The sequence below is a fragment of the Ochotona princeps genome, chromosome 3 (genome assembly GCF_030435755.1).
Source record: "Ochotona princeps isolate mOchPri1 chromosome 3, mOchPri1.hap1, whole genome shotgun sequence".
Classification (NCBI taxonomy): Eukaryota; Metazoa; Chordata; class Mammalia; order Lagomorpha; family Ochotonidae; genus Ochotona; species Ochotona princeps.
The window spans coordinates 83,801,755-83,813,950 of record NC_080834.1 but is presented as its reverse complement, the minus strand read 5'-3'; positions in this window follow the sequence as shown (position 1 = coordinate 83,813,950).

The following is a 12,196-nucleotide window of genomic DNA, read 5'->3' as shown; positions in this document are numbered from 1 at the left end:
GCAAAGACATGGAAACAACTAACATGCTCATAAAAAAGAGGAGTGGATAAAGAAACTGTGGTACATCTATTCTATGGAATACTACTCAGCCATTAAAAAGAGTGAACTTCTACCATTTGCAACCAAATGGTCCCAACCAAAGACCGTTATGCTAGGTGAAATAAGCCAATCCCAAAAGAAAAAATATCATGTGTTCTCTCTGATGTAAGGCAACATTAATGCAAAATACAGGATCAGTAGCTTTTTCAATACTGTTTTTACTACATCTCATGGATTTTGATTTTTTTTATTTTCAAAAAGTTTTTGTTATTAGTTTTTTCACTAACTCATTGGTCATACAGTAGCATCATTTTCTTCAAGAAGGCTTTTTGTTTTCTTTTTCATTTCAGCAACACATTGGTGATTCAGTAGCATGCTATTTAACTTCATGTTGTTGTAATTTTCTATTTTTCTTCTTGATGTTGGTTTTGTTGTATGACAGATTACTTCTTAAATTATTTATCAATTTGTAAATCAATGCAACAGAAGGAGGAAATGAAAGAGAGAAGGAGACAAGAGGAGAAAAAAGGAGAGGAGAGAGTGAAGGAGAGATTTTCCATATGCTATTTCCCGAAATGACCTCTGCAGCCGGATTCTGGGTCAGCCTGATGACAGGAGACAGGAACTCCATCCTAGTGCTCTGCATGGGTGGCAGGATCCCAAGCATAGGGCCATCTCTTGCTGCCTTCACAGGCACATTAGCAGGAAGCTGGATTGGAAGCAGAGTAGCCAGATGTCTACCTGACTGTGATGGAGTAGTCATGTTGAGTGTTTTGCGGTAAGAAATTCAAGATAGGGAATGCTTCTGCATATGATAGGAGCATTTCATGTTGTCTTGCGGAACATTCATCTGGAACAAAACAATTGGAAACATTAAAAGAGAACGTCAAGAAGCAGAGGCCATCATTTTTGTGAGACCTCAGCTGTTTCTGTAAGGATTTTGGTTTTCCTTTTGTGTACAATGGGAAGCTGTGGAATGATGTGACTTAAGTTTCAGCAGGCTCAATTTAATGGATACAAGAAAACATGTTGTGAGGAGGAATGGATATTGTGAGGAAAATCATTGTTGAGCTAATATTGCTGCTGTCTGTCCTAAACTGTTACAAACATGGCAACTTACCTCAGCACTGACACATCTCACAATTCTAAAACTCAAGTCTGCAATCGGTCTCACTGGGCTAGAATTGGCAGAGCTATATTGCCACTGGAGTACTGGAAAGAATCGATGCTTTTGCATTGTGTGGCTTAAGGAGACTGCTTGCATGCCTTGGCTTTTGGCTTTCTTCTAGCTATTGTACCACTGTAGTCTCTGCTACCTTCCCTGTACCTGCACCTACTCTGACCCTTTGGTAAAACCCTTGGGATCACATTGGGCCTATTAATGATCTTGGGATCATTAATTTGCTCACAATATAAAGTCCCATTAACTACACAAGGTTACCCAGTCACAAGTTCTTGGGAGAGAGTAAGTAGAAATTATTCCACCCAGCTCAATTTGATGAGGTGGCTATGTGGTGATCCAGAGAGGGACTATGAGGATTGTGCAGAATTGGATTTTAGATAATATTTTGGAAGTAAAGCTGATGGAACTCCCTAATAAACTGGATGTATGGTGTGAAAGACCGATGAGTTAAAGATGGTTTCCGGCCTCCAGAGCCTGATGAAAATGGGCTATAAAAGGTTCCTGGTTACACTATGTTCCTGAGACCTAGAATAGGGCCCAGCCAGTGATGATGGCTCCATTATCTTCTTGCCGGAAATAGGTATGATTAAGGAAAACTGAAAAGCATGTAGTGTAAACTGTCAGAAACCTTATCCCCCAAACTTTCAAATTTATTTTGTTTCTCTTACTAATTTCATTTTATATTTACTTTGTATTTTATATTTATTTTTTGTTGTTTGTCTTACAAATTTCATCTCAAAAGCACATTTTTCTTTCAACGTTTGTGTGATAATATTACATTTGCTATATTTGGTCCCTAAAATACACTTGAAACTATTATTTTCCAAAGTAAATATCTTTCAGAGCAATCAGTTTTATGCTTTTGTACTATTTCTGTGGATGGTTTGCAATTTTTGTAATAATATATTATTGTTATTCAGGTAATTCTAAAATTTGTCACTAATATATATGGTTCATATAGGTAAAGTATTGTTATAATTTTTTCTATGTCATAAACAGTACTAGAAGTGTAATCATTGGTTAAATGTATCATAGTTTTGGTTGGTTTTGATGCAAGGTAGCATGTAATTTCTAAAACAGTTCTGATGTTTGTTGTCAGACACATATCTAAGCATATCTGCATCTATATATTCTTCCCCATAATAAGGATTATCACAGAAAGATTCTCCTTTATTAGGTGAAAAGTAGCATTGTGTAGACTTTTGGTTGTTGATTTGTTTTCTTCCTTTTAATCAGCTGTAATTACTCTTGTTTGTAAATCAGGGGTTATATGCACCATTAGAAGACCAATACAATTTTATACATTGAAAAAGACTGCCATAGTTATAAAATTTAAGCAGGTTTGAGAGTCTCCTGGTCAGGTAGCTGACAACTTATGGAGTCCTTTTCCTACATGTCTGTCTGATACATCCATAGGGATTAGCTAAGAATATGCAAAAGAGAATTTTTGCAGAAATGCTTTTATATTGGGTTGCCAAGTAAAATATTGGAATTCTTATATTCAAATCAATATAAATCAGTTTTTTTTTCATTTTTCAGAAAGTTCAAATGAGATTAGGTAACAAAAATTCATAAATAATAAGATATCCACAGGACAGTAGAATAAGAAATTTGATACATTGCAAAAGGGACAGAAGATACTGTGGTTATCATGGGACAAGACACTGTTTTTATTTCTTCAGCTCTTCAATTAATATCTGTAGAAAAAAAGCAAATTAATATATCTTGAAATGATGCTATATTTAGCAATGTTGTAAACACGGATAATGACTTAGAAACTACTTATCTGGAACTTGAAAAGGTTACAAATATGGACTCAAATCAAAATGAGATTAAACTGTAAGAATGTAAACTAGTACATCTGGGGAGATATTGAATCAGGCTCGTAGTCCTCTGAGAAATCTGCTAAGTGCGAAAATGTAGAGCAATTGGGGAGCTAAATAAAAATAAATTTATAATATAATATTGGCACAAAAAGGTCAATGTGATTTGAATTGCAAAAGATTTTTTTAAAGCATAGAATAAAATGAAATGGGAAATGAATTCCTAAAATGTTGATGATAGTGTATGAAACCTATTCAGACAATCAAGCCAGCTGGTGGAGAAGAGAAAAGGAGTTATTTGGGCAGCAAAATCTTCAATAAACAAATAGATTTATTTAATAAACAAAGCAACTTGGAGCACCCACAGTTGTCACTGGAGTTTGCTGTTATTGTGTACAACCGGTCCTATTTTTGTTCTTTATTTTTTAAGATTTTATTTATTTTATTACAAAGTCAGATATACAGAGAGGAGGAGAGACAGAGAGGAAGATCCTCCGTCCAATGATTCACTCCCCAAGTGAGCCGCAACGGCCGGTGCTGTGTCGATCCGAAGCCGGGAACCAGGAACCTCCTCCAGGTCTCCCACGCAGGTGCAGGGTCCCAATGCATTGGGCTGTGCTCGACTGCTTTCCCAGGCCACAGGCAGGGAGCTGGATGGGAAGTGGAGCTGCCGGGATTAGAACCGGCGCCCATATGGGATCCCGGTGCATTCAAGGCGAGGATTTTTAATCGCTATGCCACGCTGCCGGGCCCCGGTCCTATTTTTGAAGTACTAAGTTTCAAGTGTGTAACTCTTTGCCCCATGTCCTTTACCATTGCTATGTTCCCTATCCAGGCTCTCATTCTTTGTTTCCTGGATTATCATTACTGATCAGATGTATCAATTTTTGTTCATGCTATTACTCTGGTTGGAAATTCTTTGCTAGTGGAAAAGACAAGTGAAGGTCATTCTTCAAGTTTATGTCAAATGCTGTCTCCTGAATAGTCTCTTCATTACCCTCCAGCTCCAAACTGAATGCAGCAGCTTCTTACTTGCAAGTATTTTTCATGTATTTATTGTATTAATCATATTCTTTTCTACCTTCTTCCCCTGAGTATCTGAACCTTCTTCAGGGCAGGAAACCATCTTAATTATTTCCTCCACTTTCTATTACACTAGCCACAGCACCTTAATACATTTCTCTTAGTGAGAAATTTTGTGCCAGGTGGTTTATTATGAGTGTGTGGGACAGAGAGCCGGAAATCCATCCAAGAGCAGCAAAGTCAAAATCAGCCAGTGTCTCATTATCTACTACTCTGCAAGTTTACCTGCCAGATTGAAGTGATCTACTCTTAGCTTATTGTAAATTGTGAAATGTGCTAAAAGTGGGAATTCTCATCATCCCAATTACTATCAAGAAAGTGTCCAATAATAGATACAAGTAATTATCAACCTTGATAATAACAATGATCAGAATTTCCCATCTGTCCAAGAAAGTCACAAATTAATGGTCCAGGCAAGGCTGAATAGGTAATAGTAGCAAGTTCCAGAGTCAGGTGATTGAAGAAAAAGTACTTGAACCTGGAAGAACAGATTCAGAGATCATTCTCTTCATGGCTTTGCTGAACTCATAAACGTATATAAGGAAGCATTTGAATGCTATAGTAATGTGCATCATTTGCTCCAAGAGGATTATATTGCAGACCTAGTGGGTGAGATCATCTGACCTGTTTTGTACCTGTATGTGAGCATGTGTTTGTTGTTGTGTATGGGGTTATTTGATGGGATGAGAAAAGATATGGACTAGTATATAGACCGGTAGTTGGGCAAGGCAGAAGTAAGCCATAAGCATCTCTGGGATAGTGAAAAGGTGTAGCATGTGTAGTATGGAGGGCAGCTCTTGGGATACATTTATACATAGATATACAGGCATGAGAAAGTATGGGCACACCAGTCTCGGCCAACACCATGCTCTGTCATTAAAATAAATAAATAAATAAAAGTAACTTAGAGTGTAACTTAGGAATTTTTAGTTCATCTCCACCTTCATGTCTAGGTATTTGGGTCAAAAACGGTTTTTAATGCTTGCATTTCCAACTGTTGGCTACTTACATTCAAAGTATTCATATGCCATCTGCACGTTTCAGTGTTGTGTTGTTATTGGTGTTTCAGCATCATCATATTGTTGTTGTTAGAAACTGACTCCAAAGCAGAAAATCTTACAACTGAAGATGGAGAAAGAGCTTTATTAAAACGTTTTATATATAATTTAAGGAATATCTGGGAAGGGTATTGCTTTAAGGATCCTTTAAGGATTTTCTGGGAAGCATGAGGAAATGCAGCCTTGACTATATCCCTAGATATGTGAAGCAGAGCACAGGCAATGAGTGAACATATTCTATGTGAGAAAAAAACAGGAATGCTATGATGGAAAATAATGTGTGAATAAAGGCATTCTAGTGGGAGACTACACTTAGGGGTTTGATGGTAAAGTATCATCTCACACAGCCATTATCTTAAGTTCTTTGATAAAATATCTCAAATTTTGCTTGAGACATCTGTGTTGAACAATAACCCACAAGTGAGACATGTATTTTGTGTCTGTGATTCAGATGGCCACTATGAACCCATGATTTTTCAGGCAGCCACTAAGATTTCCATATTGCAAAGCACTCCGAGTAAGGCTACAAGTAGAGCTCATGTGGCTCACAGGCTGGAGATAAGAGAAGGGAGGAAAAGGTTCAAGAATTATAGAAGACACCAAAGAGAATGAAGTGTTTCGACTTTAGGATAAAAAAATCCACAGCAGACAATAAGAACTTGGACATACAATTTCTCCCCTTTTTATTTTTTTAAGTATGTACTTATTGATTTGAAAGTCAGAGTTAGAGAGGGAGAAAAAAAAAACCTTCCACGTCTCGATTCATTCCCCAAATGACTGCAGTAGCCGGAGCTGGACCAGACTGTGGCCAGAAGCTTGGAACTCCATCTGGGTCTCCTTTATCGGTGTCAGAGGCCCAAGATCTTATGGGCATCTTCTGGTGTTTTCCCAGGTGCATTAGCAAGGAGCTGGAGCAGAAATGGAGCAGCCAGAATTCCAATTAGAACTCACATGGTATCATTGGAGGTAGTTTAACCCACTTGACTACAATCCCTTTTTTGTTTGTTTGTTTGTTTTTAATCATGTGCCTTTTTTGGTTTGGAGTTTTATAATCTATTTGCCATTTTTAAATCTCCACTTCTGGCTCTTCTTAAAGCAGATGCTTGGTGTTCGTAATTACTTGAGATTAAACAGATAGGATAGTGGGTTTTCCTGGTGGACATGCTAAATACCTGCTTGAGACACCACCTCTCATATTGGAGTACCTGGTTGGAGCCCCAACTCTCCTTCTCTATTCCAGCTTCCTGTTAATGCACACTCGAGGAGGCAGCAGGTGATGGCTCAAGTACCTAGATTGCAGTCTCCTATGGGGGAGATTCCTGGCTTTGGTTTCTTAGCCTTGGCTGTTGTGACAATGGTGAGTGGTTTAGTGAATGACAAATCACTTGTATTCTTTGCTTGTCTCTGCTTTTCAAATTAAAAATATTGAATAAACAATATTTTAAAAGATACTGGATTGTCTTTTCCTCCTGTGAAGCATTATAGTGAACTTTCATTAAAAAATACTACAATGTTTAGATTTGTTTTCATGAAGTTATCCCAATAATAAATATGCATAACACATTAGATGTAAGTTGCATTCAATGAGGTTTTTCCTATAATTTCGATTATGCCTACCCTCACCAGCCAATTTGTATACCAATTAAGGATCATACATGTTTATTCCTAAACTGGATTACTCTTTTACTTTTCATTTTTTAAAAATTTAATTGAATAATAGGTAAACTGAAGCATAAATGTGAAAAGGATTGTTGATTTAATAAAAGCTGAATTAGAAGTTTAGTTGAGACTAGATAGAGGACAGTCACTAAATATACATTAACACAGTGCTAAGTAAGACAAAAGAAACATAGGAGAGATGCAAAAATGTAGAAGGATTTTGCATATAAGTTGCCTTGAAAGTACCCATATTTAAGTTCATGTTTCACCTAAAGGCACTGGAATGGGAAAAAATTATCAATTCCTCTGGATGTGATTTCAAAAACAACCTAACCTAGAATATAATCAGCAGATTCTTAATAAAGGTGTTAGCCTTATGCCGAAAGATTTTATTTATACACACACGTGTGTGTGTGTGTACAAATATACTGATACTTTTGCATCATACACATGCACAGACACATTTCAAATAACTCACATATATATACTGCCTCCAAGTATAGGACAACATAGCATGGACTGTTGACATTAATTCTCAATTCTTTCTCATTGGAGCCTGATAAGACCATTAGGTGTAACCAGGTGAGTCCTTCCTTTTTAAGTTCTTATGAATTTCCTCTCTTATCTTCATGCCCTCATGCTTGGCTAAGCCTCCTTTTCTGCCCCATTAATATTATTGTGCAGAAATCTCTGCTACTGCCCGAGTTTGCATATGAAATAGCAATGTTCCCTTTAATTGATTTCTAATGTTTTTTGCTTTTTGTTAATGTATTCTGCAAAATGCTGCTGCAGTCAGTTGCAGGAACAACTTCTGCCTTGGCTGCTGGTCCCTTGAGATCCCTGCTTCTGTCTGAGTATTTTCGCCTGCTGGCTATATGTGGTGGCCTGATGGCTGTTTCTTCTAGCTCTGTAACAGGGAAAGGAAAGATAGGAAGTCTTCCAACTTTTGATGGAAGAGTTATATTCAGAATAACTTCAGTTTTCAAAATGGACTCCTTATTGCATAGAAAATGCATAAAAAATAAGAACATGGAAATTTTGAAAAAGCCATTTTATACCCTGAAAATATGGGAATTTGGGGTATATGTGTTTGCTCTTTGGTGTTGTTTTTCCGAATATGATAGCCTCTCGGATGAGATGCTTGTACCTCCATAGTTAGGAAACATTTAGAAAGGTACTGGATAAAGATTTGAGGAGTGTTAGAATGAATGAATGAGTCTCATTGAAAGTGCAAAGCAAGGATGATGTCTTTCTAAACAGAACATAGAGAAAGAAGGGAATGACTGACCTAAACAGAAATCTTTAAACAGACAGAATATTTATTGATTGATTAAAGGCTACAGTCATTATAAAGTGACACAAGGAGAATTTCATGTATGAATTTAAGAGTATGAGAATTTTTTTAAAATCTGGAATTTTTTGAAGAATACTTTTTTTTTAAGCCATGACTAGGAATAAGAGAAGACTCTCTATGGACCAAAAATTCTAAGATGATTTGCTTATGTCACAATAAATATAGAAATAGGACGAATTGACTAGCCCTGAGGATTATGGCTAGAAAGAACATTACACACGGTATCCCGATAAACCACTGTCACAATTTACATCCCCATCTGCAGCAGCTGTATGATCTCCTTAAGTGGCTCCAATGCTGTCATTTTCTGGAGACGTCTGCTTCCTCATTGTCACTCAATGCTCTAAGAACCTATTTCTCCTGACAAGATATAGGCCAATTATTAGATTTGTTTTATTCCAGAACTCAAAGGCCTGTCCATCTCTGTGATGTTACTAAATCAAGCACTACATCTTCAGATAGTCTACAAATGAAAGATCAGTCTGTATTTTTCCCCCTGTCCTGGAGTATGTAAAATTTCTGGAAAAAAATAGAAAAGATTAGGGTTTTGAATGCAGTAATCTAGATCAGATCACCAGCTTTCTGAAATGACACATTATTTATCTATCAGAGGACCAGCTTGTAGTACACAAATTCTATTATGTTCCAGGATTTGAGCTGCTTGCCTGTCTTGCCATCAAGCAATGTAATTTGAATGGAGATAAAAGAACTAATCAAACTCTCTGAGTCCATGAATTTTTTAGTTATTCTTGAAAATTTATTTCTTTTTGACTTTGATTCAGCTGCTGAGAAAGATTGCCTTTCATGTCGTTATGTTTATATTCCTTCAGCTAAGAACATGCAAATTCTTCACATGTCTGGTTTCAACTTGACAGTCACTTGAACTTTACAGTTCCTGCTCCCATTATCTGACACAATAATTTTATGAGATCTAAGTAATAGGGCTGGCTGGGGAACCAACATTTTCACCTTCAGGACATCTAAATGCACAAGATTTTACTTTATGAGTTCACCCTTAGAGGAATAGCTGTCTTGATTGAAAAGGAATGAAGAGAGCACTTGTCTAATTGGTCTGCTTGACAGCACACCCTAATAGAATCAAAAGTAATCTAGGAGGAAAGGCAAGCTGGAACCCTCCTTTCGCAAGAGATCAGATACACAGATTGTTGACTAACTACCTGACCTCATTTTGTTTGTCATCCTATTTGAGGTGGAACTCTTATGTGTACAGGGAACGTTATGTCTACTTTTTATGAACTTCAGTATAACTGTTGCTTTGCCCGTTTTGCTTGTTTTTACATTGGCAACAACCAATGACATGAAGCTGGGGTCCAGGAATTTCTGTTCCATGAACAACCTTGCTTTTTCATCTTTTTTTTTATTCATTAATTACATTGTATTATGTGTCACAGTTTCATAGGTACTGGGATTCTCCCCACCCCTCCCCAAACCCTCCCACCGTGGTGGATTCCTCCACCTTGTTGCATAACCACAGTTCAAGTTCAGTTGAGATTCCCCCATTGCAAGCATATACCAAACATAGAGTCCAGCATCTTATTGTCCAGTCAAGTTCAATGGCTTCTTAGGTATACCCTCTCTGGTCTGAAGACAGAGCCAGCAGAGTATCATCCCGATCAATTAAAAGCTCCAACATACCATCAGCAAAAATTTACATCATTATGGAATTAATTGACATAGTAATGAATAGCCAATATGTTAAAAATAAATGCTAGTTCTTAACCACCTTCTGTGACCACCTCATTGACATTTCAATTTTAGTTTATATACAACATATAACATACATAACATGTTATACATAACATCATATCATCTTAAATTAAGGCAAACATGTGGTATTTAACCTTTTGGGATTGGCTCATTTCCCTTAGCATTATGGTTTCCAGTTTGGCCCATTTGGCCACAAAGAACTGCATTTTGTTTTTTTTAATAGCTGAGTAGTATTCCATGGAGTAGATGAACCATAGCTTTCTTATCCAATCCTCTGCTGATGGGCATTTTGGCTGCTTCCATGTTTTTGCAATTACTGATTTTTATTTTTCATCTTTATTTCATCTTTATTTTTCATCTTTATTTTTTATCTTTATTTTTCATCTTTATTTTCATCTTTATTTTGCAGAGACAATCATTCATGAGCTACATCACACACTTTGCTTCTCCCTAACATTCAGAGTTAATCATGAAACAATGGCTTCCAACAATTAGAGTGATGCAGTTTTGCAAGATTGCTATTCAGCAGCAGGAGGTCTTAGAATATAGTGGATATGTGTAGATCCTAATATTTGAGTTTGGTTTCTTTTGAGATGTAAATTGTAGCTACTAATTAATAGTAAATTGTAATCCTCAATCTGAAAAAAAGAAAAAAATCCTTTCTTTGATCTGATTTCTGATACGAAAACTTGGCATGGTTTGCTCTTATATACTATACATGTTGTAACCCTTTGGGAATAGTTGGTGTCTTCTTAGTTCTCTGTGAAAAAGTATTAGCATCTGATAATGCTGTAAGTCTCACATATGCATCTTAGGAGGTGAGTTTGGGGGTAAAGTAATGTAGGCATTTACTAAATTATGTGTATTTAACCACTTTAACAAATGGAAAGTTCAAATTACTGGTGTTACTTTTTTGATATGGTTGTTTTAGCCAACAGTTAGCTAAACTATTGTGACACATTGATTTGAATTTCAGGTACTGTGTCGGAAGACTCTGAATTTAGGAGAATTTTTGTTTGGAACAGTCATTAGACAATAGTAAATGACTATTACATAGATATTATTCTTTATTACATAGATATTGTTCTTTATTACATAGATATTGTTCCTCAAACCCATAAAGTTGCCTCTCCTACCTCCAAGAAGTTTGCAATGTGTCTATTTGTACTTTGGCCAAATCTTTCTTTTAGAGGAAGTTTCCAGTTAAGTTATATGTTTTGGCCTTTGAGAAGTCAGGATAAAGGTTTGCTAAAATACATAGAAAACTAAGTCCCCTCAACCATATGACAGAGGAAAGAGGGCCCAATGGCTCAAGAACAATGAGGTTTCGCTTCACAATGGGTAAAATGACTAGTATCCAAAAATCAGAAAAATATATATTATGACAAGAGTGTAGAGGAAAAGGCACAACCTAATACACTACTGTTAGAAATGTAAACTAGTACAACCACTGTAAAAGTTACTATGGAAATTCCTCAGAAAAATAAAGTCAGATGTTGTGTATGTTTCAGCCTTCCCACTCCTGTGAATTCACCTAAAGAAGGAGAAAAGAGTATGAATGAGTTCTTGTATCCCCATGCTTATTACAGCTTAATTCAGAATAGTTAAGATATGGAATCAACTCCAATGGCCATTAATTGATGACTGAATAAAGAAAATTGGTTGACATATAAATACATCATACACTCATACAAAGTACTAGGAAATAGTACTCACCCATAATAAAAAACAGAATCCTGTCTTTTGCAACAAAATGGATGAAATTTGGAACTATTCTGCCTAGTGAAATACGCCAGCCCTAAAAGAGAAATACATGCTTTCTCTAATATGCATTAATATAGGATGCAAACAAATGTGTAGGAATGAAACAGAGATATTTTCATTTGACTATAGTTTTTAGCCATCATGTGGAACTTGGTCTTCTTCACTTGTTGAATATTATCGTTGGTGCCTTAAGACTCCAATTTCAAAGTAGACTGAAATTCTGTTTTTTTTTTTTTTTTAAATAAATTCAGGATTAAAGCAGGAAGGAGGTTAATTGAAGGAGGAACAGACGTAGGAATGGTAGTGTAATTATTTTCTAAAAACCATACCAATGATAGAACCAATTCTACAAATAATATAACCAACGGAGCCATGAGCTGACATCCCATATGGATGCCCATTCCTGTCCCAGCTGCTCCACTTCTGATCTAGTTGCCTGCAGTGGAGAATTGGCCAAGTCCTTGGGATCCTGTATCCAGAAGAGTCTCCTGCTCCTGGATAGGCT